A 9586-nucleotide genomic window follows, 5' to 3' on the forward strand; every position below is an offset into this window, starting at 1 on the left:
GCTGGGGTTGTGGCTCAGCGGTAGAGCTGAGACCTAAAAGACCCTGGGTTTGGTCCTCAGCACCACATAAAAAATATATGAATAAAATAAAGCTATTGTGTCCAACTACAACTAAAAAATAAATATTTTTTTAAAAAGAATAAAGCCAAAATGACTAAGTGTTAATATTAGTTAATTCTGGGTAGTAAGTTCAGAAATATTGATCTTAGATTGATATTTCCATTTTTCTGCATTTTTCTTCTCCAGAAAGGAAAGAAGGAAAGAGACAAAAAGAAAGAAAAATGCTATAATCACAAACCTTTCAAGGGCCTGGGCTGAAAGACCAGGAAAGCAGGGGCTGAGACAAGAGGAGTCCATTCCAATTGGACTCCCCCCTCACCTGAGCTTTCTCTTTATCTTGCTCAATCCACTGATCACAGTAGAACCCAACTATTCACAAAGTGTCTGTTATCCTTCTCAAATAAATTCCTTATTAAATCCGTTCATTTGGAATTATTTGGGGAGTTTTATTTTCTTGTTTTTTGGTTGGTTTGGAGTTTTTTTGTTTGTTTGTTTGTTTTCTTTGCTTTTTCAGCATGATCCGTTGAAGCAGTACTTCATCAACAGTCCAAAGTAGGAAGGGCTCAGAAATGAAGGTTGGGAAAAGGCTTATTAATTAACACATACTTAGCTACTCATAAAATCCCTCAGCATCGATATTAATTTAAAAGAAAAAAATACAAGAAACAATGATTCTCTCTCTCTTACACTCCTCAGACAGAAGAGGTATGGACAGAGGAGCTAGAGGTAAAGTGCAGCCATACTGTAAGCCTCTGTCCTCACATGGTGGCAGCTGCCTCTGAGACAGGGAAGTAGCCAGGAGGAAATCAACATGACCTGGGGTTGCTCCATCAGTATCATCTCAACAGTGATAGGGAACATCACAGTGATGGAGGGGGTTGGGAATGGGTAGTGCTGAGAAGGCATCTATTCTGTTTAGCATAGAGATTTGCCCTTGGCCATGAAAGGGCTTGCTAAATGCTCAGCATCAAGTTCACATTCACGGCTTCTGCAGAAACCCAAAAAGCTGAGCCTACAGATACCAATGCCTCTGGTCTCAGATAGACTCGAAATAGTTCATCGTTGGACTCTTGCATTTGATTTGAAACTGGAAGAATTGCAGAGAAGACAAAATGAAAGATACTGGACAGTTATCCTTTGTCTATTTAAAAATATATATATAACTTTGAAGTTTGGTGAGAAAACCCCATGTGCATGAGTTCAGGTCAGTGCTTACATTCACTGAGGCTTGATGGATTTCTGGCTTCAAATGTTTTATCAAGACAATCCACCTTGTAGCAATCTCCAAAGGAGACTGTGTGGCTCTATTAAGTCCACAATTTGCTTTTTAAAAGTGACTAAATACGCTTTTTCACAACAACGACAAGTCATCTCCCTCCTGGAGCCCACAGAGTTTGTCACCCAGCTTCCCCTGCTTTTCAAAGCCAGCCATCAAAAAGCAAAGGAAATGTCATGACTTTGGAGCAGTCAGAAAGCTCTTAAGTCGCAGTGCAGGCTATTTCTCCTCTTGTGGCACAGAAAAGAGTGGACAAACACAATGAATAAATAATCCCATTGTACTTACAAAAGTGTAACAATCCTTCAAAATGAGGTGAGGAACAAAGATAGGAGATAGCGAGGCGGCCCCAGGTCTTAACAGAACAGCTTGCAATTCCAGGGCCAAAACTGCTTTTGCAAACACAAACTCACACACACAGCAACCATGAGAAAATGAGAATTAAAAATGGCATCCGATTCCGAATGCCAAGAGGCTCAGCCTAAATGGCCTTTTGCATAATTCAGTTTAGATACTTTCAGCCTCATGGCTAAGGGCAGCAGGTCAGGGCCAAGGTTAACACTTTAAACTATTCAAAATAACTGTCTTTGAAATAATCATCAAGGTCACCAACGGTTGCTAAAATCACCTCTTCATCATTTTTATTTCACCACAGGCTTTCCGTTCCCTCTTAAAGAAGTCTTGTTGTTTTATGTTCTGGCATTTGTCCAAGGCCTCCATTTTTCATCCCTGATGCCTTCAGCCATCCCTTCTCCACCTCCAGTCCTGGAGCAAATAGCAGGGTGGGTGACTACTGGCAGACCCCACAATGAAGGTCTGGCATAGGTTCCAATGATAAGTCCTTCTCATGCATTCATACAAAGGGTAACAGAGCAAAACAAATTGGCTATGGCATTCCTAAATCATCTTCAATCCGAATCCAGCTCTTCCGAGTTGCTTTTCAAACCGAGGCATAAATTATGATGGTTTTCCACCCAATGTCATCCTCTGTGCCATTAAGAACATTGGTGATGTGACATTACTTTGCAAGAGTGCTATGCCCATTGTCTCTGGGATTTTCTTTCAAGCTATAGACACCATTATGCAAGTTTTAAAACAGGAACTTTTTAAAAGACCCAACTGAGAGAATTGTAAGATGCTGTTGACGATAAGATGCATCCTAATCCCATACACAGTTAAAGCTCATAATTATTATTGATAGACATAATAATTATATCTGCAGTGCCACCAAGGTAAAAAAAAGGAGGGGGGGTACAGGGCAAAGTCCAGGAACATACATCTATTCTGATGACAACTGCTTGTTGCCCCTGAAGGTTTAGCCATCCCAGGTCTAAGAGAAAAGAGAATCATCAGACTTCCAGCAAAGAAGACACATGGAATCTGAGGGTCTAACCTGTGTATCCTCAAGCCTCTCAGAAAGTCTTTGGGTACCACCAGTCTGAAGGCCACAAACAGAATAATTTGACCTCTGAAGCACAGTAAGTGAACCACTGTAGGTTCTGGCCCAGCACAGGTGGACTGCCTCACTGCAGTGACATCTGAGGACTCTCCCATGGCAGCCACAGTGTCTTAGGAGAGGCTCCATCCCCAGAGCCACCAGGAGCCACCAAAGCAGAACATACCACTCTCTCCCTCCATCCTGTGAGCCAACCAACCAAACATGAGACAAGGGAGGAAGTCTTCCTGGTATGTTATTTAGCTCCCTTGCTTCCATCAGTTTGTGTTCCAAAGGTCCATCCCATAAATACCCAGCCAGGGTGCTTATGAAAATGCATGATGTTTTAAAAATGTTCTTCTGTGCTTTAATCCCCCCTTTAAAATTAATGTTCCTAAATCCTGGGGCTGCCGCAATATGATCTCAGCCATCTGCCCCTGCTGGTTCCTATGGCATCCTCTGATTAAACAAAGGAGCCGGGCTGCAGGAACAGGGGTTTTATTTCACAGGGAACCCACAGATTCTCTACAGATCTCACCTAGCCATACAAAGAGTTTTTCAAATGATACATTTTTAACGAAAGGAACAAATCACCTTCTTCATCTCCTCTTAGATGAAATGAAAGAACTAGAAAAGAGATCCGTCTCCAAGACTTGAGGAACTATTCCAAGCTCACGATTTCAGACACCACTTCTCCCCAAGCAGCTCCCTACTCCCATTAAAATAGCATTTCTCTGTTTGCACAATGTTCTGTCCAATTCTCTGTCATCTTTCTGATACATTCTGTATAGCAATGTTCCAGGCCTTGCCATGACTGGCAGAATTGAACAATGGCACTTCATTGAAAAAAAAAAAATGAGTAAATGCAAATTTAGGAAGTGAATACTCTGTTCCATGGACACATCTGATTTAAATGCTTGAGTAGATTCAAGTTTTCATAGTCACAAAATCAGGTTTGCCAAAAAAAATGTAACTTTCTATAACTCCACTCGGTTTCTACCTTGAGGTCCCCATTTCCACTAGACAGCAGAAAAAAAAATATAGTCACCCCCTAGGTAATTGCCATAAAATTAGTGATCACTCAGACATTTTAATTCATTCTGATGTGCCACTTACCCCCTGCTCCCCCACTGTATACTGCCCTTTCTACCCAGAACAGTGGCTAAGTCCAAGGATAGTAGCAGAGTCCAGGATGTGTGAAAGGACATGGCTTCTGGGCCACAGCCATGCTCAGCCCTCTGCAGATATTGGCTGACTCTCTACCCTTCATCAGTCATTAAGTGAGTCTCCCAGGGATGTGGGGACCTTCGGATGCTCTCCATCAATTTTCTGAGGCCTATGAGAATCTATTTCTCTAATCTATTTCTCTCATGCCATGTGGCCCAGGAAACATCAGCAAGTCCACCACTTCCCAATGTCCAGAGGATTAGCAGAACTCTCATCACTACTCTCAGAAGCCCAAATCTAAAGGGGGTTCCAAGGCATTCCTCCAAGACCTTGCCTCAGGCAGGGTCAGGGAAGGAATCTCACTCCATGTCCATCCCTCTTACCTCTTTCCCAGCTCAATCCCTTTCCCTCTGGATCTACTACACTCTCCTACAATGACAGAAGATTTTTATTTTTGAGGATATTTTCCCTAAGAAATTTTTAATTCAAATTTTTTTTTCTGAATCTATGGAAGAGTTGCAAGAAAAGATCAACACTTAAATAATCAAGAAATTTAGCCTTGTTTACTTTACAGACATCCTCAATTATTCCAGTGATGTTCTTTATAGGTTATTTTTCATCCCATCCAGGATAAAATTAAATATGATACATTGAATTTTGTTCTCAAGTTTCTTCAATCTCTTTTTATCTAAAATAGTTCAGGAACTTAGTGGACAGGAACCAAAAGCAACCGACTTCTCAAGGATGGTCCCAACAATGAAGAATTTTTCCAAGTCCCATGGGATGTGTCTCCAGACAGTTGCATAGGTTTAAAAATCACTTGTAATTTTCTGCACCTAGAACCTAGTGCCATTTCACATATAATCACAAGGTAACTTTTGCACAATTTAAATATACTCTTAATTTTCTAGGATAGCAACCATATTGTAAATCAAGGAAATATTGAACCCTATTTTGTTAGAAATTATTTAAAGAGTTGTTCATCATTTCAAAGAAGTATATTACTACTGAAAATGCTGTTCATAATATTTAAATCACCATGACACCCTGTACCAGTTTATGTTCAAGGTTGTCATATTCATGGTGGCTCTATATTCAAGTTCAAGCACTACATTATTAGATATCCTATAGAGTAGTAGTATCCAAATACAACAATGTTAAAATACACGTTTTAATTTAAATAGCTTTTGTTTTATTTTTTTTCTTTCTGTTTTCACTTAGGACATTATATTGATTTTTGTAATTATATGTGTAGGTCAGATTTATTAGTTTTATTTCAGGATAATTAAATAAATTTGAAAAACACCAAGTGTTTCAAACAAATTTATAAGTAGGGTGGTGGGAATGTAGCTCAGTGGTGGAGCACTTGCCTAAGCATGCACGAGGCCCTGGGTTCAATTCTCAGCACCACAAAAAAATAAATAAATGAATAAAAAGTGGGAGAATTCTGAATATAGTAATTAATTAAATTAATTGAATTATCATTATCTTTAGACGTAATAATCATGTTGGAGTTATGTTTTCTAAATGTCCTTTATTTTAAGAGATTTCATCTAGAAGTATTTGTAGATAAAATGCTATGATTTACTTTGAAGTCTTTGGAGAGGTTGAGTGGGTCAGAAAGAGATGAAGCAAGGTATACCATGTATCAATAATTATTGATGTCAGAAGATGTTACATCAGGCTCATTTTTATAATTCTCTCTACTGGTGGGAATTTTTGGAATTTTCTATAATAGAAAAAAATTAAAGAAAAGGAGAGGTTTCTGGGGATGATGGAGTTGAGAACCACTGGTTTGTGGAGAATTGTATTTCCAGCTTCCTTTAGGGCTTATTCTTTTGATGTATAAGGAAAAAAAAGGAAAGAAAGACAGAAAAAGTTTCAAATCAAAAGCATTGGGTTTCAAGAATGATGTCTCTATTATGAGTTTTTAAATCTATTTAGGAACTCAACAGCCAAGAATTGACTCTTTCAATGTTCCTTTTTGTTCCCTTCAGTGAATGTGGCAGACTCTGTAGGATGGAAGAGAAAGGTCAGTCAGAGAAAAGTGGAGATAGTGGGGACAGAGGGGTTTAGGAACAACATGGCAGGGGACAGGGAGACTGGGTAGGCACCATACTACCTCTCTGCCTCTCTGAGTACCTTCCTGCTTACTTACTCCCTTCTTCTTCACTGAAATGGAAGAACTTCCACATGATGGACAAGTCACCAGAGATCAGCCCCTGACCTCTCTCCTCCCAGCTAGGCATCCCTGTAGATCCCAGATTTGTCTTCTACTCTCCTCTTGTTTCTAATTATTCAGCTTCCCAAAGATGAAAACTGCTCTGGGTGAGGCATTCGTCTGTGTGCTTGTCCTTGGTGTCAGGTTGGGTGCCAGGAGGATATAGAACAGCAAAAATGGCATATGGCCTCTAGGAAGCTCCACTAGTAACACTGTTTCCTCTAGTCCTAAGGGTCTTGGAACCTGGGTGATGGCAGGTGCATGGGCAGTGTGAAGAATTCTCCAAGACAAAGAGAAGCAGTTAAGAGAGGTTAGTGGAGAAAGATCTGCTGCAAGGGTGCAGTGCAGATAAGACAAAAATATCTTCCCCAAGTCTCAGGGGGGATTGGAGCTTGCATGCACTTCCTGAGTCCTTTATTCACCTTTTGCATGCTTTTTGTTTGGAGTGGTTTATGGTAAACAAGGGGTAATTGACAGATTCCTGTGCCTTGCTCAAAATGTTTATTGCACATGTACCAAATGTTCATTCCTAGATTTTAAGATGCATGAGATGCAAGTAATATGTATGGGGTCCTCAACAGGGGCTTTCCTTCCTTAGGTTAATCTGGGTCAAACTTGGAGGTTTCTGAGCATGCTCATCAGGATGGTGGAACAATCTTTTTAAAAATACGATCTTGTTTACAGTTCAGGAAAATCAGCTCCTCCAATAATGCAAAGGAATGAGGTGAAAGGGGGTCGTTAGACTCATGTGGGCTCTACTAATCACAGTGGAGTGGAGCCTGGGACCAGGGTCCCTAATCGATCCTGCCTCAATAAAGCTTCTGCACAACTGCAGCTGCCAAAGCTTCCCCTCTCTGAGCAGCCTATCCTACCATCTCTACAACTGAATTAACAATTGAGTTCCACAACTATTAACCGAATGCCTATCCTGCACTAGACATGGCCTTTTCTGAAATATTCTTCCCAAGACCCAATTTTAGCTTCCTGCCCTGGTCTCACCTCTGATCCATCTCAATTTTGTTAACCATGTCTGAGCATTTCCCATCCCAGAAAGATCAGCACTTAGAGCTGCTTCTAGCTTAACGTAGCTGCCTTCTAGGCAATTTCTGGTTCTTTCAATGTAACATTTAGAAAATACTTTCATTAAAGCCAGAAAAAAAAAATCATGATAACAACCAGCCCAATGTACATGGCAAGGAGGTGCATGCCCATCATGCCCTCTCTCTCCTCCCCTTTCTCATCAAGGTTAATCTTCCCAGTCACTTTACCATGGTTCCAGACTCTCCAAGCCTGGAGAAAAAAGTTCTAGTAGATTCAGGTTTAGTGACATAATGGCTCCTCCAGTTGTCCCCACTTAGGGACATTTGCATTTCAAGGGATTCCAAGATGCCATCATCCCTTCAGTGTTTCCATCTTTCTATGCCCTTGGGCCCCTCTTTCTAGCCTACCCAGGGCTGAGACATGGCTGATGATCAGAACCACATTCATCAGTTTCCTTACTCCTGTGTTTCTTGCCCTTCTGTTTTTCCAGCCCAACAAAACTCAGTCCCCAGCCAGTCCCACCAACTGCCTGAGCCTGCCCACTTCCAAATTCACCCCCACCCCACTTCTGCTCTGTGCTCCTTGGACTGGTCTTGGGAAGTCTCCTTCATCCACTCCATGGGCAACTTCCCCCACCACTTCTCCCAGCCACAGCCTCAGCTCTCTGTGGAGAAAGTGGAGTCACTGTCCAACTCTTACACCTACAGGTCGTCTGGAACACGAGGCACCTCACATCATGGAACTGCTCTCACAAAGCACACCCCGTGGTACCTTCCAGGCCTGACCAATGCCAGGTGGAGCTCTCTGCTGCACTGCCTATTGTCTTCCTGCAGTGTCCCCTCCCTTACCTAGAAGGCTCTTCCTCACCACTAACACTCAACTAACATGGCCTCCAAGAGGCTTCCCAGAAGCCCCAGTTTGCTCCACATGGCCCACCTCTGGCATGAACATGACCCGCACTTATCTGTTCTATGTTGAAAGTATTTCCTAGAGGGCAGGGACCAGGTCTCATTCACCTATGTTCCTCCAGGGCCCTGACCAGGGTCTGACCCAGAGGAGGCCAGGTGTTTGCTGGACTGAGCTGGGTGTTCATGCTGTGGAATCGGCATATGCGAGGGGTCCCCCAAGGCATGGTCTGTTAGCCCAAGAGATTCTGGGGGAAATGGATTCCTATCTAGAACCATCATAACATTTCAAATGGCTTAAATCCCTACCTTCACATGCAGATCCACCAAAGGGGGAGGTGGAGGGATCCTGACTCTGACCATAGATAAAAGAGCATAAAAGACCTCAAGTTCCTTCTCTCTGTGCCTGAACATTTCGGTTGAGAGTAAAACCCAAGCATTGTATTTTCCTCCACCACGAACACTTCCTCCACCATCATGGTCAGAGAGAGCAGATGTAACCCTTCCTCTCTGAATGGTCTCAGCATCTTGCCTACTTCCTTTCTCAGAGTAGGTGCCCAATACATAAAATGAAATTTTAAACTGAAATCATGAAAACTTACATCTCACTATATTTTTTTTCCCCTTAACAATCTGAGTTTTCAGGGAATAAAATCTTCTGATTAGTGATCAAATGAGAGACAATTCACAATTCTTCCTGTATTAATACTGTACTTTAAAATGCAAAATGAGTCAACTCCCTCACTCAGGGAGCAGAGGGGCTTTCTGGAATCTGACCAAGTCTGCCTCTCTCAGTACATTTCCCTGCTAGCGATGCTCTTAGGAATCAAATGTGGTTTATTTCATTTTAAGTCGCCTTTTTTTGCAATTCAGGAAAATGAATGTTGGAGCCAGATAAGAAACTATCGTCTGCTTTCAAGGAGGTTACAAGAAAACTGCATCTTGCATTACTATTCCTTTATCTTCATGTTAACAAAAAGATTACTGACACATTTTTGAATGAAAGAAAATAAAATGGCAAATGCATCTTAGAAAATGTGTAACTTTCATGCAACACACAAATCAGTTGTTAAATATTTTTTAAATGAAGGAAAATGCATAATAAATTTTTCCTTTGGAAGTGAGGAAAACAACTTTTGAGGACAGGAGGGAGGAAAAAATATCCTTTCACAGACTGTAAGTTGAATGAATTAAATAATTATACCTAAAACTTCTTAACAGATAACACATTTTCTAAAATGATCTCATTGGCCCACCTAAGTGTTGTTTTGTGAGGGGAAACATTTCAGAGTCTCTTTATGCTTCTCTCCTGCAAGGGCAGGCTGCAGGTCCCAGAATTCCCTGAGTAAGATTCTAGAAGACCAAAGCCAGCCAGATAGTGCAGAATCCACCTGTGTAATTATCAAGAACCTCAAGATAGATGCCAGAGACCAAGGAAGCAACCAACAATCAGCAGGGTTGAGCAAATGTGCCCCAGCAGG

This window comes from Ictidomys tridecemlineatus, chromosome Y (assembly GCF_052094955.1).
Source record: "Ictidomys tridecemlineatus isolate mIctTri1 chromosome Y, mIctTri1.hap1, whole genome shotgun sequence".
In the NCBI taxonomy this organism is placed as follows: domain Eukaryota; kingdom Metazoa; phylum Chordata; class Mammalia; order Rodentia; family Sciuridae; genus Ictidomys; species Ictidomys tridecemlineatus.